Raw genomic sequence first — 26,298 nt, 5'->3', positions numbered from 1 at the left:
ATATGAAAGACAAAGTGTACGGCAATAACCCCAAAACCACAGCTGAGCCGGAAACAGCCATTCGGGAGGTCATCAGGGGCATCTACCCGGTATGTTCCGATACTTCAGCGGGTCATACAGAATTTCGCTATTCGTCTGCACATCATCATCGCAAATGATGGCAGGCATATCTAACATGCCATAACCTAAATTGCGAACATGTGTAACGACGCTTACGTGTTGAATAAAGTATGTGCACGCCGTAGTTTGTGTCTAATTTACATTTCTTTCTTTTTTTCCCCTACAGTCCAAGAATTGTCACCCTGTTTGAAAGCAAATGGCCGTTGAAATTTAGGTAATTTATTTATGTGAAACCGAAATGTCGAAAAACAGATTTTTTGCATGTGCTTCAGTAATGATAATGGAGACAATCTGCAGCATATTTCTCTGTGCCGCTTCACTTTATAGACTACAGTCCGCCTCACACCGGACTATACGTACGTATTTTACGTGTATAGTTAGGGTAACTTTGAACGTCTGTATTTCTGAAACGGATAAAGTTTTTATTTAGATACGTATCTTAGGAATACATCGTAAAAACTGCAGACTTTTCAGTAAACAGCCGCCTCGGAATCCGCAGCTAGGTATTGGTCGATTGATGACGACGGAAATACCTTACAAGATAGTTATTTTGTGGGGTTTCCCGAGGAACCATTAGTGAAGTGGTGGTGCCTCCATACGTCCCATCAACCCCACCGTAGAAGACATCAAACGCAAAAAGAACCAACCGATTTGCGGCTTTAGTCTAAGCAGAAGGACGTGTACAGTATTTACACTATTTTTACCCATAACCACCGGATATGACACTAAGATGAACCTTCTTTTGGGTGTACAAATGGTCTCTAGCCATAGGGCTATCCACAAAATTTGCCCCTACATTTTTCTCACTAATACAATCCGAAAAGCCTCGTTCTTACATGCGGTATTTTGGAACATTAGGTACGAATGTTGTCTGATGCATCCCGATAACTAACGGCTTCTCATTTTTTGGGCGAGGGAAGTACGACATTTCTGCACTTTGTCAAGGTTGTGAGCCCGCTACTGCAGGTAAGTCCTACAGTCAAAACGCGCTGTGTAGCCGCGTGGTCTCGGGCGTCTTGTCACAGTCCACGCGGCTCACCCTGTCGGAGGCACGAGTCCTTCTGGGGCATGGTTGTGTGTGTTGTCCTTAGCGTATGTTAGTTTAAGTTACATTAAGTAGTATGTAAGCTTAGGGACCGATGACCTCAGCAGTTTGGTCCCATAAGACCTTACCACAAATTTCCAAAATTTTACTACAGTCCAGTATCCTACGTGATCACGTCGTCACTGTATCAACAAGTACATCTACATCTATATTTATATTTACACTCCGCAAGCCACCCAACGGTGTGTGGCGAAGGGCACCTTACGTGCCACTGTCGCTACCTCTGCTTCATGTTCCAGTCGCGTATGGTTCGCGGGAAGAACGACTGCCGGAAAGTTCCGTCCGCCCTCAAATCTCTCTAATTTTAAGTTCGTGATCTCCTCGGTAGGTATAAGTAGGGGAAGCATACCTCATCAAGAAACGCACCCTCTCGAAACCTGGACAGCAAGCTACACCGCGATGCAGAGCGCCTCTCTTGCAGAGTCTGCCACTTGATTTTGCTAAACGTCTCCGTAACGCTATCACGCTTACCAAATAACCCTGGGACGAATCGCGCCGCTCTTCTTTGGATCTTCTCTATCTCCTCTGTCAACCCGACCTGGTACGGACCCGACACTGATGAGCAATACTCAAGTATAGGTCGAACGAGGCTTTTGTAAGCCGCCTCCTTTATTGATGGACTACATTTTCTAAGGAGTCTCCCAATGAATCTCAACCTGGTACCCGCATTACGAACAATTAATTTTACATGATGATTCCACTTCAAATCGTTCCGTAGGCATACTCCCAGGTATTTTACAGAAGTAACTGCTACCAGTGTTTGTTCCGCTATCATATAATCATACATTAAAGGATACTTCTTTCTATGTATTCGCAATACATTACATTTGTCTATGTTAAGGATCAGTTGCCACTCCCTGCAGCAAGTGCATATGTTCGTGCATTTCGCTGCAATTTCCTAATGCTGCAACTTCTCTGTATACTACAGCATCATCCACGAAAAACCGCATGGAACCTCCGACACTATCTACTAGGTCATTTAAGTACATATGTGAAAAGCTATGGTCCTACAACACTACCCTGTGGCGCGCCAAAGATTACTTTAACGCCTGTAGACGTCTCTTCATTCAGAACAACATGCTGTGTTCGGTTTGCAAAAAAACTCTTCAGTCCAGCCACACAGCTGGTCTGATATTCTGTAGGCTCTTATTTTGTTTATTAGGCGACAGTGCGCCTTCCGGAAGTCAAGGAAAATGGAATCTGCCTGGAGAGCCTGCATCTAATATTTTCTGGGTCTCATGAACAAATAAAGCTAGGTGGGTCTCACACGATCGCTCTTTCCGGAATCCGTGTTGATTCCTACAGAGTACCTGCACACTCTTATTTTCCGTGGAGAAGTGTCGCCAGGCGAGCTCAGTTCGTCGGTGTTGTTCCGATCGAGCACCGCCGGGGCGGAAAGCGCGCCAAAGCCCCATCACCGGCACCAGTAAGTAGCCTTTCGGCGGGCGGCGGGCAGTCGCTCCACAGACAGCGCGCGCCGTTCGGCGCTAACGAACTGCGGCCGGCGGCGCGCGCTGCAGCCCCCCTCCGCCCCCGTGGGGGCCGTGCAGAGGCGCCGAATCCCTGCCGCAGCCCTGGGGATTAATATTCGCGGCTCGGGCGACAAACAAGGCCCGCCAAACAGCGGCAAAACAAGGCCGCCGGTCCGGGCCTTAATTAAGGTCACCGGCCGCTTGCACCCCACCCACACCTCCCCAACAGGCCGAATTGCGTTACGCAGTCAGCCGGGACGGCCTACTGGGCGAAGAGTGCGCTCCGTTGTTTCGGTTTCTTTCACGCTCCGCCACGCGCTCGCGCCCTCTGACAACAGTCACGACTTGCTCACCTCCTCCTCTGCAGGCAGTCTTTCGCTTGTTCTCAGCGGCGCGTCGCCTCGGTGGCATTAGACTGTATTCCTTGGCGCAGACGGAAACAATGCAGGATGAGTGCGAGCTGTAACTGACAACCATTCACCGCTCGCTTTGAGATATTGCTCTGAGTATCTCGATACAAGGCTGTTGTGTTCTCCGCCCTTTTATTGCAGAGTAGTTAATTAAAGGGTACTGACTAGTCAGTGAAACTGATTCACGCAGTTAATTTCTGCCATGCAATTGCTGCCGCTGTCTCATTTCGACCAAACCACTTGCAACACGTTTGTTTTGTTTTGCCGCGGAGAAAAAAATGGTTCAAATGGCTCTGAGAACTAAGGGACTTAACATCTGAGGTCATCAGTCCCCTAGAGCTTAGAACTACTTAAACCTAACTAAGGACATCACACACCTCCATGTCCGAGGCAGGAGTCGAACCTACGACCGTAGCGATAGCGCGGTTCCAGGCTGAAGCGCCTAGAACCGCTCGGTCACCCCGGCCGGCAGTCATGGAGACAAACAATTTTAGGAGCGTTACTTTCATGTGTACTTCTATCTTCACAAGTACTTCATAGCAGATCAAATATGAGAATGAGGTGTAGCTACTAATTATTAATCATTGCACGGGCGCGTGTCACAATAGGAACAACAATACAGTTAAGGGCCGTCAGAACAATAATACAGTTAAGGGCCGTCAGCTGAGAAAGAGAAGGATGGAGAGATATGCCCACCCCTTTGGAGTCTGAAGTGTAGGCTTCTTGTCGTGGGATAACCATTAATGTCTGGGACATTTATATGTTTCTTGTGTCCCCTACAAAATTTAGTTGCTTTCTCAGTTCCCATGGCGGAAAATTCGAACACCACGTTACTAAATTACTGGTTTTTATTCAGCGTTTGAAGTGTTTGTGTCTCAGTCCCACGGATTTGCTCTTTAGTTCTGATGTTGTGTCTCCGTCTACCAGAGTTCCTCTTGAAGATCCTTTTCAGTTAATTGGTGAAAAAATTGGCCGAAGAAACAACTAAGCTTTGTCGCCATGAGTTGATGTCGACGTATTTTAATTTAATGGCAAATACATTCAACGAACTGAAGGAGTGGCTATGGGGAATCCATTATCGTCATAGTCGCCAACTTTTTTATGAAAGATTCTGAGGACATGGTACTGAAAACGACGTTCTTGAAAACCAACTTGTTTATGGAGGTATGTCGACGACACGTTTATGGTAGCGCCACATGGGAGGGATGTTCTGGATTGTTTCCTGGATCATTTTAATTGTCTGCATCCCAATTTTATGTTCACGATGGAAGTTGAAAAAGGAAACTTGCGTTTTTAGACGTCTTGGTCTACAGGGAGGGATGATGGGACGTTACGACATAGTGCTTATCGTAAGTCCACGCCTACGGACCGATATTTTCATGTATCAAGTTGTCATCCATCGTACCAACGCAACGGGATCCTACGTGTATCGGTAAACAGAGGTTGCGCCATCTCAAATGCAGATAGTTTGACACAAGAAGTGGATCAATCTGCGTACAATCACAATGGTTATACTGACAACAGGTCAATTGTGCTCACCATATCTCACCTTCACGGGAACCAACAAAAGATTAAAAGGAAATCGGTGGCATTCTTACATTTTGTGGGGAGCTTATCTTCAAAAATATGAAGAATTTTAAAGAAATTTGCTATTAAAAATGTATTCCGCCCGCCAGCTAAGATCGGAGTCCTGCTGGGCTCAGTGAAGAATGATTTGGGTTGAGAAAGCCCAGAGGTCTACAGGATGCCCTGGCATTGCGGAAAAGCCTTTATTGGACAAACGATACGTAGTTCCAAGAGCATCGTCGCCACACTCGTTTACTGAAGCCAGAAAAATCTGTTTTTACGGATCATTGTCATACTGAAGAATATAAAACGTAGTACTATGAGACACAAGTGGTTGACCCTGCGCCGGGATGTTGGGACTGTGCAGTGAAATAAACCACTGAAGTCCGGCTATCTGACAATATTATAAATAGAGATAACGGATATCCTTTAAGTAAGAGTTGGGAACCTTATGTGTTTGACGTTAAGAAACAACGGTCATTGATTCGCTCATGAAAACTGTGAATAGTATTTGATATCGATTTATCGTTTCCACGAGCTTTCACCACCGGTGCGATGTTGTGCCTGTCCTTAGAGGGCAGTTATGTTCGCGCACGCGCGGTGAACCCACGGTTCACCTCCTCCTCTTCCTCCACCATCTCCGCATCCTTTACACTGTCCACAGGCTTGATCTCCCCATCCCCTGGTTTCCTCCTTCCTCTCCACCCCCCCATTGAAACGCCTCTGTATCACTCCCTCTCTCCACCTCCATACCATCCATCTTGTTCAGCACAGAAATTCCAACACCTGCCCCTCCCGGATGATGAACTTCGCTGTGACATATACCCTTCCTTCCAACTGTAACATGGCCTTGTCCTCCCCCTCCACAGGGCCCCCTTTTTCCTCTCCCCTCCTTCTCCCAGAGCTGATTTCCCTCCGTCCCTCCCTGAGTCCCTGCACTCCCTCCTTGGCTGTTTTCCTCTCTCATCCCTTCCCTTCCGAGCCCTCTTTCTGTGCAACCTACTGCTTATCCCCATTTCTTCCCCCTCCTCCTCGCCTCCTTTCCCGTTCTTCCCTTTTCGCTTCCTCCCCCCCCCCCCCCACTTGCAGATGCTCTCAGGTTTGTATTTGTTATCAATGTGCTTCGTTAGAGTTGTGTTTTGCTGACGTTATACAGTGTCATCCAGTGATGTGGGTTTTAAACATGTGCTCGACCTGTTTATCATCCATGACAGGTCCTTGCTACGCCATCCGTCATGTGGATGTTTTACTCTTTCTACGAACTTTTCTGCTACAGCCGTACATTGCCTGGTGCCTTTTAGTGACGTGTGTGGTTTTGTTTGTGTAACATATTTTTTAGATTTGGATCTGCGACACTGCTTTGTATACCTTCTTTAGTTCTGTTCCGCCTTTTTGGTTTCTACATTCCACCAGGTTAACTCATTTATATTGTTTTAAATGTCTTCCTATTTATCTCTTTTGGCTGAAGAGCAGTGCTTGAGCTGCTGCCAGCCCACCCCTGATGGGGAATGGAAATGAGAATAAAGGGAAAAAAAAGTGATTGATTACAGCTCCGAAGAGATAGTGCAACAGCCTGCTCACCTGAAGATGGCGGCCAGGAAGACCGTCGACATATTGTGTTCAGATGATGATATGTTCTGGATGGAGAAAAAAATGGCTCTGAGCACTATGCGACTTAACTTCTGAGGTCATCAGTCACCTAGAACGCAGAACTAATTAAACCTAACTAACCTAATGACATTGCACACATCCATGCCCGAGGCAGGATTCGAACCTGCGACCGTAGCTGTCGCATGGTTCCAGACTGAAGCGCCTAGAACCGCACGCCTACACCGGCCGGCCTGGATGGTGACCCGACTTGAATACAACCAATAGTTACTATTATTATTCAACCTAGAACATTTTGCACAAAGATGCAGATGATTCATTTCTAGAAACGTATACACCATACCAAATACAATACGAAAACCAATCAGTGTTCTAACTGTAGAAAAACCAACAAAAATCTTATATTCTGTTTCCTGCACATTTTTCACGACTGCCAAAATCATTCATGTATATGGAAAGAAACTTTTAGACATCTTGTTTTGAGTCATCAGTCATCTGACTCGGTTGATGCGGCCACCACGAATTCCTCTCCTTCTGCCAATCTCTTCATTTCAGACTAGCACTTGCACAATAGGTCCTAAATTCCTCCTTGGAGATACAATTTTCACATCCAGGTTATTCGCTGGTGTATTAAAATTCCTGTCATCCTGTATGTTCTGTAAAGAACCGCCTCATTCCTTATCATTCCACACGGTTATCAACATTCTACGGCAGCACCACGTCTCAAACGCTTCGATTCTCTTCTGTTTCGGATTTCCCACTTTGATGTGTACGGAATGTCAACACACAGAAAACACTGAATAGATTAAAACGTTTTGTATTAGTTTTCAGACCAACCTATATATGCGCTCCTGTTGCCCATAGACAATATGGAAGTACATGAAACAGACTAATGTACGAATAAAATGAGCAAACTGTAAACATTTAAGTGGGTGTGCGTCATATGAAGAAAGCACGTTTGTTGCAAAATGCACGGAAGCATTCGGAAGTAACATAATTTTCTCTGGCTCTGGCTACTAATGATACTCTCGGCTTGTGAATGTGGCATAACTTCCTTATTATAAAACTGCGTGCGGCTGCCTAGTCTATACATTCAAATTTAAACCGCAAAATAACTATATATTCTATAAAAAACATTTTAAGTGGGATAGTAGTGTATGCGTGGAACGAGGTTTACTGAAGAAATGTATCTATAATAATTGCAAGTTCTGTATCCTTTTTGTCTTTTTTTCAAAAAATATCACTTTCTTAATACCGTTCACTTTACTTTAAAATGTAATATGTCGTCTTCCTTTCTTTCTAATTTCGGTCGATGAGAGTTGCTCTAAACAGTGCAGCTGAAACAAAACTGAAAGATTAATATCACTCAAGGAGGAAGTCGTCTGAGGATGAGATAAAATAGTGCGAAATTAGTTTGTTTCATTTGCTAAGGTCAATTCCCTCACCCTTTCATTACGTATAAATTGAAACTCGATAGATCTCTCTGTGTCTCGGAACTTACGCGGTTAGAACATTGGCATACTAATTTCTTTGAAAGGACAGACATACGCTGTTGTAAGATTATCTTTGGCAAATAATTTCGTTGTAAGCTCCAGTCTCTACAAGTCGAGCCTAGAGGGACACGTGTCCGATGGGTTGTTGTCGTTGTGGTGTTGGAAACATCATCTGTGACGCAGAGTTATGGAGTTCCCTGTATAGAAAACTAATGTTCTGTTAGAAATTTCTTAAGGCTCTTGTGGCCATTTTCTGGATAGTCATTTTCTAAAATTCGAAGATCTGAACTGCCTTTAATTTTGTTCAAAGGAACGACCTGGCGTGTTACGTCAGTTAACTTGGTAACGATCAGGCCAATTGTATAAGAAGGAGGTAGAATCCAAGTAGGTCAACATTCTCTCTAACATTTCCTCTGCTCATATCGCTCTACAACTATAGCGCTTCACGTCACTTTTTGAAAATGTTGTGTCTCTTGTGTTTTTCTTCTTACATTTGAGGCCTATTGTTTGGCCTTATCTCAGCTTCTATTTTTCTATGACTATCGTTTCTGCTGGGTTCCCTTATTATCTTGACACGGGAAGTCTTTGCACAGTTTTATTTAGTCTCCTTTATTTTTCTTCTGGCAGTGGTGCCACGATATGTACTGAGTATTCTTGACCACGTATTAAGTAATTACTGATGTCGTTTTATCCCATTTACTATGTTTACAATGCATCCAGTGGTATGTAAAGTAAGTTTCCCTTTTGCAATGTGTCCTCTCGCTGTTCTTGCGAGGAAAGACAAGGCCAACTAAGCAATCCACGTCAGATGCGACAGGCAAGGTAGAGTTCCATATTTCCTCACTTCTTCGGTGCTTTGCTGATCCAGGATAACGCATGCTCGGGGCAGGTTCGCATAAATAGCAGTTACACCTAGATGTAGGTCATGGCCTTTTCAAGGAAGCAATCCCGATGTTCGCCAGAAGTGATTTAATGAACATAAATGCCGGCCGCGGTGGCCGTGAGTTTCTGGCGCTGCTGTCCGGAACCGCGGGGCTGCTACGGTCGCAGGTTCAAATCCTGCCTCGGGCATGGGTGTGTGTGATGTCCATAGGTTAGTTAGGTTTAATTAGTTCTTAGTTCTAGGGGACTTATGACCTAAGATGTTGAGTCCCATAGTGCTCAGAGCCATTTGAACCATTTGAAAACCTAAATGTGGGCGGCAAGAACAGGAGTGAACGCCACACTTGCCGAACATGAATTGCATTTTAATCAGTGCATTATTTTAACATTCACCACCTTATATACTGAATCCCTTAGGAATAAATACCAAACTTATCCAATCTAATTGACAAGGTATTTCTGCAGATTTTGTTGCAAATATTATGTGTATCATAAAGAAGCATCTTTAGTCCATCAGTACCGCCACTCTCTTCTATAATCTTAAAACATTTACTTGCAATACTTTCAAATATACGAATTGAGAGTAGCTAAAGCAGGCAAGGACAAAGGAATTAAGGAGCAACTGAAATGCGGTTAGTGACGAACTTGTTATAAAAGTTGGGAACCACGCAGTAAAGGAAATGAAATAATTCGTCTTGTTTGGAACCAAAACAACACGTGATTGAACAAAACAAGGTGGACATAAAGGCAGACCACCGCTGGCTATGAATGCATTCCGCGCTAAATAAATACTAGAGTGTTGTAGAGTCGTCCATTTAGTTCTGAGAATTTACTTGTGGATCACAATCTTGTATGAAGGGAAAACATGGTCCTGGAAAACAGGAACCAAGTAGAATCAATGCGTTTGGGATGCGATGTTACAAGAAGATGCTGAAATGATATTGACCCATAAGACGATAAATAATTTCTCCACGGAATCAGCGACAAAAATTATGTGATTAATTCTTTAACTAGAAGGGACAGGATGCTATGACGTATAGTAAGACATCAAGGGGTGATTTCCATGGCAGTAGAGGTCTAAACATTCATGGTGGTGTCTGTTTGTTCTATACCGTGTCTCCCTACCACTTTCGCGCAACGACGCTCTGAGCGTGTTTTTTTAGGGAATTGACTGGTTTGAATCTGGGACCTGTTGCTGGTAAGGAAACGCCAGACCACACATAACATATAGAATTCAAAAGAGTTCGTGTGAGACTAGCGATGATATAACCAAATACTAAATGATATCAGAGTCAGCTCCACTGTACTCCCTGAAAAAGAATCTTAATACTAACTAAATTTAGTGGAAAGGGTTCAAGGCTTTCCTATTTTTAATTAGCTGGTAAAATAACGTCGAAAAAGCAATTAAGTTTACCACTGGAAATTTTATTCTACTCACAAAACATCGTTTATAAATTGCACTATTGATAAAAGGAAATGTTTTAATACAGGATGGTAAAAACCAACTGCGTTCAACAAAAATGTGAACGAATATTCCCTGAATGGGTTTCCAAGTTCTACAATCGATCGAAGGATGGCCTATGCCATATCACATCTATAATCTACATTTAATTTAAGTTTCACAAAAGAGAAAACTATTAAAATGGTCTGCAGTGACCCTCAATTATCTTTAATTACTTATCTAACTTGTCGTAAATTACAGTGGCTGATGTGGCTTCTCAATAACTGTATAAAAGAAAAATCATCGCGTTTCAGATCTGTTCTTCAAGTGGCAAATGTGAACACCATGAGTTTTAATTAACGATCGACACTAGTATTACGCAAAAAAAGGGGGGTGTAAAGGATGAGACTTCTGCAGTTCTGAGTGAAGCGTTATGCGCTCAAAAATGCGGCATCGCGTGCGTTCATTACCTTGTCGGTGTTTAGGCAGCGTCAGGGCAGCAGAGGGCAGCACAGCTCCGCTCACCTCGCCATCTCCGAAGCAACTCTTTTCTAACTTCTCCTTACTACATTTACCGAAGTTGGTTAAAAAAAAACTATCTGGCTGTGTTTTCATGTGACCAATCAGGGTCTCAATGTTAACCTTAAGCTCCGCCTACAAAAATTCAGTCTATCCAATGAGAAACGTTATACTTTTCGTGGTGGGGCAATGTTTTTAAAGTTTGCAGCGTAACAGAGACGCGAAAAAGTCTCACGCTAAAACCTGCAGCTGGTGTGGTACTTTTAGCGTTATCGTGAGATGTATACTGTTCTTCTGGAGGGCTGTAGCTTTTAACATGGGCTGGGGGGTGGTCCTTGACGTAACAGAGACGCGAAATAGTCTCACGCTAAAATGTGGGGGTGGTAGTCTTTCAGGTAGGCTGGCGGCGTGGGTGTCCAGTCCGTCCCTTATCGTAGGGCCTTCTAGCTTAACACGGTTCTGCTCTCGGCTTCTGTTCTTGTTTCTCCAATCGGAACTGCGTCGGTCTCCTGGTGCAAAGGTACCACATGCATTTAGGCATTCTTGTGTTAGTCTGTGGTATTCCATTTGCTCACTCGCTACTCGTATTACTTTGGTTAATTTAATGTCACGATTTATTCGGAGCTATGTGACATACTACTAGATTTGCTTATTATGTCAGGGTTTTCATGGAAGGTGTTGGATTTGCCTGACACCTTACAGAGGGAGGTGTAAATTGTAGGGAAGTATATCAAATAGATATTTGAGGACGTATGGAACACATACTTCCCTGAGATGAAGAACTTGCACAGGTAAGGCAGCGCCACTCACATCAGAATAAAACTGACCAAACAAAAAGCTCTATTAATGCCTTTATATATAGCCAAATGTGTGATGATGTCGTAGGGAAGCCTGTCTTTGTATTTCCACCGCGTTTCAGAACGGCCACAGGGAATTCTCATAGAACCGCTATTAATTTCTACATGCATAAATGAGCTGTGCTGATAGGATGGGAAGCAATTCGTTTTCCTTTGCTGATGTTGTAGTGTTCGGAAGGTATCGAAGGTGATAGATTGTAGAATGATACAAGATCATTTGGAAAAAATTTCTAGTTGATGTGATGAATGAGAGCTAGCTCAAAATGTAAAAACGTGCAAGTTAATACGGATGAGTAGGAAAAAAAGACACCCGTAACGTTCGGATAGAACATTAACAGTCAGGTCGTTTTAATATGTGGGCGTAACGCGGCAAAGCGATAGGAAATGGAACAAGCATGTGAGGATGGTGGTAGGGAAGGCGAATGATCAACTTAGATTTATTGGGAGAATTTTAGGGAAGTGCTGTTCGACTGCAAAGGAGACAGCATAGAGGACACCGGTGCCACCTATTCTTGAGTGCTGCTCGAGTCTTTGGGATCCGCCCCAGGTGGATTAAAGGAAGACATCGAAGTGTTCAAATGGTTCAAATGGCTCTGAGCACTATGCGACTTAACATCCGTGGTCATCAGTCGCCTAGAACGTAGAACTAATTAAACCTAACTAACCTAAGGACATCACCCACATCCATGCCCGAGGCAAGATTCGAACCTGCGACTGTAGCAGTCGCACGGTTCCGGACTGCGCGCCTAGAACCGCGAGACCACCGCGGCCGACAGTTAAAGTCACTAATCTACGTTTCATGAGGAAGTTTTCACACGAAATGAAAGGTTGACAATTTTGTCCTCAATTAATATATGCTGAATCTTAGGTGAACAAGTATCACTGCCAAGCCCTGCTAGTCTTAACACAGTCACTCACAATCCCTTTCAACCACGTTAGCAAGTTTATGGTTTTGCATTTCCCGAAAACGTAATAGCTACAAAAATACTGATTATTTTTGATTGATAATGCTCGCCAAATATTAAGTCTGTCGGTGCCAAATGCAGTCACAGTTTTTAGCCACCGACTTGCTCAATACGCCAGGCGGAATATATGCTTTTCTCGTCACAAAATTCACTTAAAAATTCCGAAATTTCTACATGCCCATCGGAATAATTATGACGTCATTTTACCACACTTTTGATGTATGAAACACTGCTAGATCCGGCAACTTATCATTTCCATCGGAACTACTACTGCACACGTCCGAACTGTTTCACGGCTAGGCTCCGACTCCTCTCTAGAATACTCTTAGTCTTCTCTACCAGCAGAGAAAGGCTCGCGAAAAATATTGCTTCACCACTGGTCAGTTTACTCAACAGCCAACAGCAAAAAAGAACACTCTCCCGCGTCAGTCCGCGCTTTTCATCAATAACCAATCGAAAAATAGTAAACCTAACGACTGCACTTTTTACCGACGTAATTAACTAATATGCTGAACTTTTGTTTATGCAAAAAGTTATTTACTATTGTTATTTATACCTGAATTAACTTTCCTTTTACCATAAACTTACTTTACAAATCTATTCTACAAAAAATCCCTTTTGTCCATATCCATACTTCTTCGAAATGTTCCCACACTAAATCCTACTACATAACTCGTTAAACAATTATCTTCATATTAACCTTAAACCACACTCACGCATCATTCATACTGCTAAAACACATTTATAACATTTTACATACACAAAAGGACATAATAACACTTTATGAAAATACTAGAACAGTTTATGAAAAACATTCTATTACTTTAGTGCACTCTAGTAGGCACAAACGAACCTAAAATCATAGTCCCCCTATCCATTACTGTCCTCTATCGGTTGATACATAGACTACGGGCGCGACCCGTCTCGCGTCACCATCTGTCACTCTCCAGCTCTGAGACACATCTCCCACTTAACAGCCTCCAAGGCAGGATCGGTATACGGCTTACGCCTCAAAATGTTACGAAGATGCTTCGTGAACTCAAATGGTAATGGCCGGAAGGAAGGCGATCTTCTTTTCGAGGACCAGCATTAAGAACATTTACAGAGCTGGCATCTGAAGCTGCTTGCAGAACTACCGTATATTTAGTATTTTGCAGAAGTCACAGAAAATAACATACTACAAATCAGGTTTCTTTTTTTGTGTCATCGGTCTACTGACTGGTTTGATGCGGCCCGCCACGAACTCCTTACCTGTGCTAACCTCTTCATCTCAGAGTAGAACTTGCAACCTACGTCCTCAATTATTTGCTAGACGTATTCCAATCTATGTCTTCCTCTACAGTTTTTGTCCTCTACAGTTTTTGTCCTCTACAGTTCCAGCATTAAGAACATTTACAGAGCTGGCATCTGAAGCTGCTTGCAGAACTACCGTATATTTAGTATTTTGCAGAAGTCCAAGAAAATAACATACTACAAATCAGGTTTCTTTTTTTGTGTCATCGGTCTACTGACTGGTTTGATGCGGCCCGCCACGAACTCCTTACCTGTGCTAACCTCTTCATCTCAGAGTAGAACTTGCAACCTACGTCCTCAATTATTTGCTAGACGTATTCCAATCTATGTCTTCCTCTACAGTTTTTGTCCTCTACAGTTCCCTCTAGTACCATGGAACTCATTCCCTCATGTCTTAGCAGATGTCCTATCATCCTGTCCCTTCTCCTCAATGTTTTCCACGTATTCCTTTCCTCTCCGATTCTGAGTAGAACCTCCTCATTCCTTACCTTATCAGTCCACCTAATTTTCAACATTCGTCTATAGCAATACATCGATTCTCTACTGTTCCGGTTTTCCCACAGTCCATGTTTCACTACCATACAATGCTGCACTCCAGACGTACACCATCAGCAATTTCTTCCTCAAATTAAGGCCGGTATTTGATATTAGTAGACTTCTCTTTGCCAGAAATGCCTTTTTTGCCATAGCGAGTCTGCTTTTGATGTCCTCCTTGCTCCGTCCGTCGTTGGTTATTTTACTGCATAGGTAGCAGAATTCCTTAACTTCATTGACTTCGTGACCATCAATCCTGATGTTAAGTTTCTCGCTTTTCTCATTTCTACTACTTCTCATTACCTTCGTCTTTCTCCGATTTACTCTCAAACCACACTGTGTACTCATTATACTGTCCATTCCGTTCAGCAGATCATTTAATTCTTCTTCACTTTCACTCAGGATAGCAATGTCATCAGCGAATCGTATCATTGATATCCTTTCACCTCGTATTTTAATTCAACTCCTGAGTCTTTCTTTTATTTCCATCATTGCTTCCTCGATGTACAGATTGAAGAGTAGGGGAGAAAGGCTACAGCCTTGTCATACACCCTTCTTAATACGAGCACTTCGTTCTTGATCGTCCACTCTTATTATTCCCTCTTGGTTGTTGTACATATTGTATATGACCCGTCTCACCCTATAGCTTACCCCTACTTTTTTCAGAATCTCGAACAGCTTGCACCATTTTATATTGTCGAACGCTTTTTCCAGGTCAACAAATCCTATGAACGTGTCTTGATTTTTCTTTAGCCTTGCTTCCATTATTAGCTGTAACGTCAGAATTGCCTCTCTCGTGCCTTTACTTTCCCTAAAGCCAAACTGATCGTCACCTAGCGAATGCTCAATTTTCTTTTCCATTCTGCTGTATATTATTCTCGTAAGCAGCTTCGATGCATAAGCTGTTAAGCTGATTGTGCGATAATTCTCGCACTTGTCAGCTCTTGCCGTCTTCGGAATTGTGTGGATGATGCTTTTCCGAAAGTCAGATGGTATGCCGCCAGACTCATATATTCTACACACCAACGTGAATAGTCGTTTTGTTGCCACTTCCCCTAATGATTTTAGAAATTCTGATGGAATGTTATCTATCCCTTCTGCCTTATTTGACCGTAAGTGCTCCAAAGCTCTTTTAAATTCCGATTCTAATACTGGATCCCCTATATCTTCTAAATCGACTCCTGTTTCTTCTTCTATCACATCATACAAATCTTCACCCTCATAGAGGCTTTCAATGTATTCTTTCCACCTATCTACTCTCTCCTCTGCAGTGGAATTCTCGTTGCACTCTTAATGTTACTACCGTTGCTTTTAATGTCACCAAAGGTTGTTTTGACTTTCCTGTATGTTGAGTCTGTCCTTCCGACAATCATATCTTTTCCGATGTCTTCACATTTTTCCTGCAGCCATTTCGTCTTAGTTTCCCTGCACTTCCTATTTATTTCATTCCTCAGCGACTTGTATTTCTGTATTCCTGATTTTCCCGGAACATGTTTGTACTTCCTCCTTTCATCAATCAACTGAAGTATTTCTTCTGTTACCCAAGGTTTCCTCGCAACTACCTTCTTTGTACCTATGTTTTCCTTCCCAACTTCTGTGATGGCCTTTTTTTTAGAGATTTCCATTCCTCTTCAACTGTGCTGCCTACTGCGATATTCCTTATTGCTGTATCTATAGCGTTAGAGAACTTCAAACGATCTCGTCATTTCTTAGAACTTCAGTATCCCACTTCTTTGCGTATTGATTCTTCCTGATAAATGTCTTGAACTTCAGCCTACTCTTCGTCACTACTATATTGTGATCTGAGTCTATATCTGCTCCTGGGTACGCCTTACAATCCTGTGTCTGATTTCGGAATCTCTGTCTGACCATGATGTAATGTAATTGAAATCTTCCCGTATCTCCCGGCCATTTCCGTGTATACCTGCTCCTCTTGTGATTCTTTAACAGGGTATTCGCTATTACCAGCTGAAACTTGTTACAGAACTCAATTAGTATTTCTCCTCTTTCATTCCTTGTCCCAAGCCCATCTTCTCCTGTAACCTTTTCTTCTACTCCTTCCCCTACAACTGCATTCCAGTCGCCCATGACTATTAGATTTTCGTCCCCCTTTACATACTGCATTACCCTTTCAATATCCTCATACACTTTCTCTATCTGTTCATCTTCAGCTTGCGACGTCGGCATGTATATCTGAACTATCGTTGTCGGTGTTGGTCTGCTGTCGATTCTGATTATTACAACCCGGTCACTGAGGGCCCCCTCTGTCCTACCTTCCTATTGATAACGAATCCTACATCTGTTATAACATTTTCTGCTGCTGTTGATATTAGCCGATACTCATCTGACCAGAAATCCTTGTCTTCCTTCCACTTCACTTCACTGACCCCTACTATATCCTGATTGAACCTTTGCATTTCCCTTTTCAGATTTTCTAGTTTCCCTACCACGTTCAAGCTTATGACATTCGATGCCCCGCCTCGTATAACATTATCCTTTCGTTGCTTATTCAATCTTTTTCTCATGGTAACCTCCCCCTTGGCAGTCCCCTGCCGGAGATCCGAATGGGGGACTATTCCGGAATCATTTGCCAATGGAGAGATCATCATGACACTTCGTCAGCTACAGGCCACATGTCCTGTGGGTACACGTTACGTGTCTTTAATGCAGTGGTTTCAATTGCCTTCTGCATCCTCATGTCGTTGATCATTGCTGATTCTTCCGCCTTAAGGGGCAATTTCCCACTCCTAGGACAAGAGAGTGCCCTGAACCTCTCTCCGCTCCTCCGCCCTCTTTGACAAGGCCGTTTTCAGAATGAGACTGACTTCTTATGCCGGAAGTCTTCGGCCGCCAATGCTGATTATTTATCAAAATTTAGGCAGTGGTGGGGATCGAACCCGGGACCGAAGACGTTTTATGAATCAAGGACGATACCCCCCCCCCCTTTTTTTTTTGTAGTCGCGCGGTTCCGGAATGAACGCCTGAACCGCTTTTTTATTTTTTATTTTTTGTTTTTTTTTTGTTTTTTCCCTCTTTTTTTTCTTTTTTTCCTTGTTTTGACGCTACCCCCTTTTTTATTTTGTTTTACCTCTTTTTTTCTATAAAGTAATTTCCCTTAAAAAGCCCCTTAGGAAAATGGAACTAAAAAAACCCCTAAGTGCCACCGCCACTTTTCATCCTATAACAAAAAATCTGATCCACTTCAGGCGTTGGCTCCTGAGTAAACCCACCCCAGAGAGCTGCCTATATGTCAGGGGAAATATAGGAAATCAGGGTTAGGGTTATCCTTTGCCACTTTTTTTTTTGTTGCATGTGAATTCTAGTAACTAAGTGTTACAACAACAAAGGTGGCATAAAAGAGTAATCCAGAAATAAAAACATAAATCACTGATGTAATTCCAACTAAAAGGTTCTTCAATAATGTAACTGGTTCCACTTGGAGCCTCGTCATCGTTATCTGATATCTCCAATTGCGCCTTTGAAGGGCATCTGCAACGGAGGCATTCAGCTTCGCTAGTGCCTCAAGGAAAACAGCATCCTTGCAGCAGCTTGTCTCTTCCTTCGCTCATGGCTGACAAGGCAGAACGTTCAGCCGTTTGTGTGATGCGGCACAGAACATTAACCGCAGCTCGGCACTCCCCAGCTGAGTGGGGGGTTAACGAAAACTCTGCGTAAATAATTTGCGAAGAGCGTACGGTATTTCGGTGTGCGTTCGAGGGCATTGTGAGCATTTTGCAGGAACCTCCAGTAATCAAGCTGCTCTTTCTCTCCGTCGCTAAAGATGTAGGCAACGGTAAGTCCTTTGAACCATGTAAGCGCATGATATTTTGCAGCCGGAAAGTAAGTTTCATCGGGACAGAGTAGGGTCTGAGGGTCAATCATATCAGGTGTGACCCGGAGGTAACAAGCCAATATCTTCTGTGTTAGTCGCCAAACTCCGGACGGTGATGCGCAAGTAAAACGATGTTCATCAGTATCCAAAAGTTGACAATCTGGGCAATAAGGGGAGTCTGCCAGTCCAATAGTGTGAAGTCGCTGTAGTGTGGCATATTTTTTGTTGGCGATCTGATACCATTTCGAACGCACCGTGGAGGACAGAAAGTTGTGGTGTATCGTTTTCCACACTCTTGGCCAGTGAACCGTAGGGTACTTGTTTTCCACCACGTTATGGGGAACAGCACGCACAAGGTTGGTGTAAAAATCTTTCGCCTTTGGTGGACGCGTGGCGGAGAGGTTCGATCTGATATAGCTGTAATCAAGAATGAAGGTCGACACATGGGAGGGCTGTGGTGCGACGTGCGCACCCGACACCGGCGGGACGTTAGAGACTGGCATCATACCCTGTAGTAAACGACCCGTGAGAGAGGTATATTGACTTTTCCATCGTTTCCTCATGTTGCTCATGTAAAGGCTAGCTGCTCTCGCCCTGACGTTGACCAATCCCAGCCCTCCTTTGTGCACTGGGAGGGTAAGAGTGTCGTATCGTACTTTAAAGATATGACCTGCGGAAACGTAGTAACTGAAGGCCGCTTGAAGCCGACGACCTATCTGCAGCGGTAGTGGGAGGACTTGTGCCACGTGATTGAGTTTTGATGCCACGTAGAGGTTCAGGTATTCAACACGTTGTAGCTGGTACAAGTCCCGGAGCAGGTTCTGTCGCACCATTGCGCGTATGATCTGTAATGACCGTCGGTAGTTTGCTGCAGCTGTTTTACGTACATCTTTCTTGAACGTGATTCCCAAATATCGCAGATCAGAAACTGGTGGGAGGGGAGCGAGGGCTTCCGGTCCGAGACCTCGCCCAATATCCAACGCCGCCGACTTGTTGATGTTCAGAAGACTGCCGGCGGCCTGTCCGTATCGCTCAATCCAGGTTAGTACGCTTTGAACTTCGTCATTGGAACGAACCAGCAGTAGCAGGTCGTCAGCGTATGTCCTATAGCGAAAGGTGACGTCCCGCAGCGTGATGCCAGATAGGCGGTGGTTAAGGCCCCCTAGGAGTGGCTCGAGTGCGATGGCATAAAGGTAGGTAGAAAGGGGACAACCCTGTCGTAGAGACCTCTTAATGGGTACTGGTCCTACCGTCCTTCCATTGACCTGGACGTGTGAGCTGGCTGCGGTCCAAAGACGCCGTAGGGTGTCGATGAGGCCCGGGGGGAATCCCATACAGTCCATCACTCGTAGGAGGAAGTTGTGGTGCACTCTATCTAAGGCGCGGTTGAAATCTACGGAGACGATCGCCGCTCTCAGACGGCACGCAGAAGCGATTGCTATTAAATCCCTGCAGTCACCGGTGGCCATGTGTATGTTGGCTTCTCCCCCTTGCGACGTCTGTTCAGGAGCGAGGATCATCGGCAAAGCCGTCTTAATACGGCTCGCCACAATCCTGGTGAAAATCTTGTAATCGGCGTTCAGCATTGTAAGCGGCCGATAGTCGTTAATCGATAGCCCTCCACCTGGCTTGTGTACCGGTATGAGAAGTCCTTCTACAAACGCTGGCGGCACAACACAGTCTGGAGACGTAAGTTCGCGGAACATTATAACCCAGCGAGGCATCATGATGTCACGGAAAGTCCGGTAGAATTCGATGGGCAATCCATCAGGTCCAGGAGACTTATTGGCCGCACCTTTGTCCACGGCGTCTTCGACTTCTTCGAGTGAGATTTCCTCTGTTAGTGCACTCACGGTAGCCTCGTCGATAGTACGTGTTACCTGCTGTAACACTTCAGTAGTGGCCTCGTCATCGACGATTCTTTCCTTGTAAAGATGACGAAAATGATCCTCCACCACCTTTACTATGGTTGCTTGGGTCGTACTAAGCGACCGTCGTGTGTCCTGAGTTGTGTGATTAAGTGTTGGCGTTGTCGGCGCTTATCCGCCACAACGTGGTGCATAGTGGGTTCCTCCGCAAACGTTCGGTCGTGCCGTCGCGAGCGGACGACTGCACCTTCTAGTCGGCGCTTCGTCAATGATAGTATGTGAGCCTTGATTCTGCTTTGATCATGTTGTCTCTCCGGGGAAGGGGGTAAGGCGTCGAGGTCCCTGAGAGTCGCGTAGTAAAAATCGAGGGCCTGTCGATGCCACGCAGTCACGTCCTTGCCATATTGCATAAGTGTCCTACGGATTGCTGGTTTGGCACAGAGGAGCCACCACTCCAGGGTCGAGGCGTATCGAGGGTGGCGGCGTTCACAGTCAGTCCACGTTGCTGCCACTTGCCGACGGCAATCCAGGTCCTGGAGATGAGTTATGTTGAGCTTCCAAAAGCCATTGCTGCGCCAGACTTGTTGGGGGCGTAGGCGTATAGTGCAGATATAGGCACTGTGATCAGAATAGGCTTGAGGCCATAGTTCGGCGTCCACCACACCTTGTGTGAGATCTTGTGACACATATATGCGGTCGAGTCGGCTGGCCGAATGACTGGTAAGATGAGTGTGGCCAGAGTGGTTACCATGGACTTTTTCCCACGTGTCGCACAAGTGAAGTTCTTGGATCATCGCACCCAGTTCCGGACAAGGCGTGTAATGTGGGATTTGGTCCTTGGGGTGAAGTACGCAATTAAAATCGCCGGCGAAGACGCTGTGGTCGTATCGTCCTAGGAAAAGGGGAGCGACATCTGTGGAGTAGAATCTGGAACGGTCGTGACGTCTTGTGGTACCCGACGGCGCGTAAACATTAATGAATCGGGTGTTGAGTGCCGTAAATGCTTTTCCTCGAGCGGAGGGAAGAAACGTGACGTCGGTAACTTCAATACCTTCACGCACTAATATTGCCACTCCGGTATCTGCAGGGCTACCGGGCGTCACATGTGTGGTGTACCCGTAAAAGTGCGGGAGTGCCGTCGTTTTCGCTTCTTGTAGGAAAGCAAAGTCAACCCCCATGGCTCGTATGGTTTCTTTCAAAAGTTGGATCTTGACAGGAGAGCTGATCATGTTGATATTCATTGTCGCCAGGCGGTAAGCCTGGCAACGAGTTGTTTGGGCGAGGTTATCCATGGTGAAGGTGGAGAGAAGCGAACATCGGAAGTGATGTCACCCTCCGCCGAACGCGGTCCTCCTTGTGCTGCTTACGCTGCACGATCCGGCGGCGCCTCAGCTGGCCGCGGATCGGGGTCTTGTGTCTCAACGTCCTCGGCCCATGAAGCTGGCGCGGATGTCTGTTCATTGTCCATAGCCTCAGAATGTTTGATAGTAAGGGACCGGGCGACTTCGCTACCTGCACTGGTACCTTCCCGCTGCTCACTGTTTCTGTCAATGGGCCGATGGTCGAAAGCTGCACGTTTTTCTGTCTGTTCTGCAAGGTTGGAGTCAGTGGAAACAGCTTCAGCTTCGCGGCTGGCTTCTTGAGTGGTCAGTCGTTCTTCCCCGGCCGAATGCGAACCGCTGTGTTCCGACACGGTCCGACGCCGCCGCTTTCGGCGTTTCGGTGATCGCTGTTTCCGTACGTGGCCTTCATTGTCAGAAGACGGCACCGACTCTTGCTCCGCAGGAACAAACGCTTCGGTCGGTACAATAAGGGAATCAATTGCCATCTTACTGGCATCAATGTCTGTCGCGTTCGGTAGCTCCAGAGTCGTAGTGCTATTTCCCACCACTGGCCAGGTCGGCGGATCATCCAGGTCTTTGTCCGTGGAAAGTGATTCTTGTACCGCTGAAGCGGTCGGCCGTGTCTGTTGTGTGGAGAACGTCGTGAGCGCCGCCGCGTAAGTAACGGGTAGAATAGTCTTCGCCGCTGGTGGTGCAACGTCCTTCGGTGGGAGTTGTGTGATCCGACGCTGGAGGCACTCGGAACGAAGGTGACCTTCCTTACCGCATCCGGAGCACGTATTCGGTTGGCCGTCATAAATAACTATGGCCCGGCATCCACCTATCTGTAGATAGGATGGCACGTGTCGTTGGAGATCTATGCGCACTTGGCGTACTCCATTGAGTACTGGATACGTCTTAAACTGGGTCCATTTTTCAGCCACATGTTCGTGTACCGTGTCGTAGGGGCGGAGCGCCGCTACAACTTCTGCCGCCGGGAGTTCAAATGGAAGTTCGAAGATGCGTATAGTCCGCAGTCCCATTGCGGCATGGCCGACCTCGACGTTGCCAACATTTCCATCTGCGTGGCAGAAGCGGAGTTCTTGTTTCATCTCTCGAAGCACCTTGTCGTAAGTAGTTTCGTTTATGAGCTTTACATAGACCGTGCTACTGACGATCGAAAAGTGAATGCCGACAATGTCGGCAGCCGGGATCTTGGCTTCCTCTTTTAAAAAACGTTCGACTTCGAGCGCCTTTGGTCGGGTAAAGTCGTTCCGAAATGTGAATTTCAAGGTTGATCTTCTGTACTGGTTTGCCATGGTCTTGGAGCGCTACGGCGTCACGTTAGTGTCGGCCGAAGAAAGTAAACAAGGCGCGCGGGCCCTCTCTGCCAGCGGAGAGCACACACCGCACGTCCGCTTCGCTCGGCTGCGAGAGCCGCACTCCTCCTTAGACCACGGCTCTATCCTCATACGAAGGTATATAGATAGTTGTTTTTCCCTTGCACTATGTGCCAGTGGGACAGAAGAGGGTGCGACCAGTAATGTGGTACATGGTAAACTCCGCCATGCGCCGTACGGTAGCTTCTGCAGTACGTCTGTGGCTGTAGATGATGGTTCGGAATCGAGCGCTTATGTACCACTTGAATAAATGCATGGTTCATGGCTTTATATATGTCTCTTTACACTATTCTTGTAGTCAAATTTAGCAAACAAGACCTCTTGAAAGAGCTCCTAACTCATTGCAAAAATTCTAAAATTTTATTGCTAGAGGTTTCTTGTAATTTGCGGTGAGTGGTTTTTATTTCACAATTTCGTCTGTCACACAATAGCTTCTAATTAAAAGCAACGAGATTCATAACACAATGAAAAAGGCATTTCAGTGAGTGCTCGACTTCGTCGGAACTCGTTCATTAAAATTACTCAGCGGCGTATGTTTTGATAAACTGTCACTACGTTATTTTGTTCACGCCGACGGCGGTCCATCTTGGGCCGTAGTTGTACTGTGATGAACGTCGACACTGGCTTTTAAAGAGGCAATATGTGGCAGGAAATATAAATGAAAACATGAAATATGTATAGGGACAAATTTAAGGAAAATGATGATACTGTCACGAAAATATTGGTTTCTCATGCTAATGTGCCAGCAGTGTCAGAACGGACAAAACGAAATGTTAAATCCAGCCTTGTCGTCGAAAATGTGATACCGAGGAAACCTGCTTTCTTGGGTCGCTAGACAAACAATTCAAACAAATCAAATTAACGACTTTTATTACAAAATGAAAAGAGAAAATACTTAGCTTTGCGATTACATGTATGAGTGTAAGCAAAGGGTGACGTACGAAATAACTAAGTTTCTTCATTACAAACAATCCTAAAAAAAAATGTGGTGAAGTCTTATGGGACTAAACTGCTTAGGTCATCGGTCCCCAAGCTTACACACTACTAAATCTAACTTAAACTAACTTACGCTATGCGAAACACACATACCCATGCGCGAAAGGGGACTTGAAGCTACGACGTGGGTAGCCGCGTGGACCGTCACAAGACGCCTTGACCGCGCGGCTATCCCGCGCCGCTAAACAATCCTAAGCCAGGGTTACATAGAGTGTACAAGCAAAGTAACGAGGGTTGACGCTTCTGTCAAGTTGGTAGTCTTGATGCTGCAATTCTGTGACATTGCGAGGAACTGTTAGATCACGTATGGCTAACAAATGTAACTGAAGAGGATGTACGTCTTAATTGTTGATGACATGACCAAGATACTCCAACTCATGTTTAAAAAAGTCACACTTGTCCAGTGTACACTTTAGTCGTGAATCAGATAGCACACGAAACAAAGCACGCAAATTGCGATGTGTTCATCAGATGTACGACATGCTACGACAATGTCGTCCAAATAGTTTGAACAGTTTGGTACTTACGCAGTCAGCCGTTCCAAATATCGTCGGAAAACTGCGGGTGAGGAAGCACTGCTTGAAGGCAAATGCAAATATTTAAACAAGCCCAAATGGGTGTTCACAACACACACGGTAAGAGATTTTTCATCGAGTGGTATTTGAAGATTGCATTCTGTAAATCAATTTTTGATCAGTACCAACGCCTTTGCGAAGAGGACATAAGTGCCGCGAGCCAGTCGAATAGCATCTTGGGAATTCGGCTAGGCCAACAATTTTGTTGCATGTGTTACTATGGAAGACAATGCTCAGCTGAAGTTTTGCAGGGCGACAACTGTTCCCATTGTATTATGGGACAATGTCGCTGCTGAACTTAAAGAATTGCAAGATAGCCGAGCTATTGCGCCCATACAAGTTAGTCAGTGGGCTAGTCCATTGGTTTTGCTCCCCAAATCTTCAGGTTGCATTCGCCCCTGTGTTGACTTTAAATCTACAGCCAACCCACAATTGTGACTGATACTTATCCATTGCCACCCGCAGAGGATCTCATGGACAGATTAGGTACTTGTATAGCAGCGACTTTGTCACGTAATGCAGTGCGAGCAGTTATGGCCCGTTATAATTTCGGATGAGTATTGTCTTTCACAGTAACGTGTGCATCAAAACTGTTGGCCTTGCCTAATGTTGAAGCTAATATTCAACTGGGCCGCGAAAAGTTGGGTGCGGCGCTTATGTCCGCATAGGGGCCGTTGCTGTCTCGTTGCTATCCTGGAGAGGTGTCGGTCAATGTGCAATTGGCTGACGTCTTGTCACAGCCATCTCTCCTCTATCGTTTCCGAAGATACGTAATTGCACTGACAGTCATACACTATGTTAACAAAAGCATCCGGAAACCCACAAAAACTTACGTTTTTGATATTAGGTGCAGTGTGTGACACCTACTGCCAGGTACTTCATATCAGCGATCTCAGACATCGTCAGAGAGCAGAATTAGGCACTCCGTTAAACTCACCGACTTCGAAAGTGGTCAGATGATAGGGTGTCACGTGTGTCATACGTCCTTAGGCGACATTTCCGCACTCGTAAACAGCCCTAGGTCCACTGTTTCCGATGTGATAGTGAAGAGGAAAGGTGAAGGGACACGAACAGCACAAAAGTGTACAGGCCGACCTCGTCTATTGACTGACAGAGACCACCGACCGTTGATGAAGGTCGTAATGTGTAATAGGCAGACAGGAATTCCAAACTGCATCAGGATCCACTGCAAGTACTATTTCAGTTAGGCGGGAGGTGAGAAAACTTGGATTTCACGGATGAGCGGCTGTTCGTAAGCCACACATCACGCCGGTAAATGCCGAACGATGCCTCGCTTGGTGTATGGAGCGTAAACATTAGGCGACTGAACAGTGGAAAAACGTTATGTGGAGTGACGAATCACGGTACACAATGTGGCGTTCCGATGGCCGGGTGACGGTATGGCAAATGCCAGGGGGAAGTAATTTGACAACGTATGTATTGCCAACAGTGAAATTCGGAGTCGGTGGTATTATGGTGTGGTCGTGTTTTTCATGGAGGGCTCTTGCACCACTTGTTGTTTTGCGTGGCACTATCACAGCGCAGTCCTACATTGGTGCTTTAAGCACCTTCTGGCTTCCCAAAGTTAAAGAGCAATCGGGAATGGCGAGCTCCTGTTCATAATGAATAGCCTGTAGTGGAGTGGTTACACGACAATAACATCCCTGTGATGGACTAGTCTGCACAGAGTCCTGACCTGAATCCTATAGAACACCTCTGAGATGTTTTGGAACGCCGACTTTAAGCTATGCCTCATCGACCGACATCGATACCGCTGTTCAGTGAAGGCCTCGGTGAAGAATGGGCTACCATTCCCGAATAAAACTTCCACAACCTGACTGAACGTATGCCTGCGAGAGTGGAAACTGTCATCAAAGGTAGGGTGGGCCAACACTATACTGAATTACAGTATTACCCATGGAGGCTGCCACCAACTTTTGATACTTTTGATCACACAGTATATATTGTGTTAGTGTGTTCAAATGGTTCAAATGGCTTTGTGCACTATGGGACTTAGCATCTGAGGTCATCAGTCCCCTA

Source organism: Schistocerca gregaria, chromosome 6 (assembly GCF_023897955.1).
Source record: "Schistocerca gregaria isolate iqSchGreg1 chromosome 6, iqSchGreg1.2, whole genome shotgun sequence".
Lineage (NCBI taxonomy): Eukaryota > Metazoa > Arthropoda > Insecta > Orthoptera > Acrididae > Schistocerca > Schistocerca gregaria.
This window is presented reverse-complemented; position numbering follows the sequence as displayed.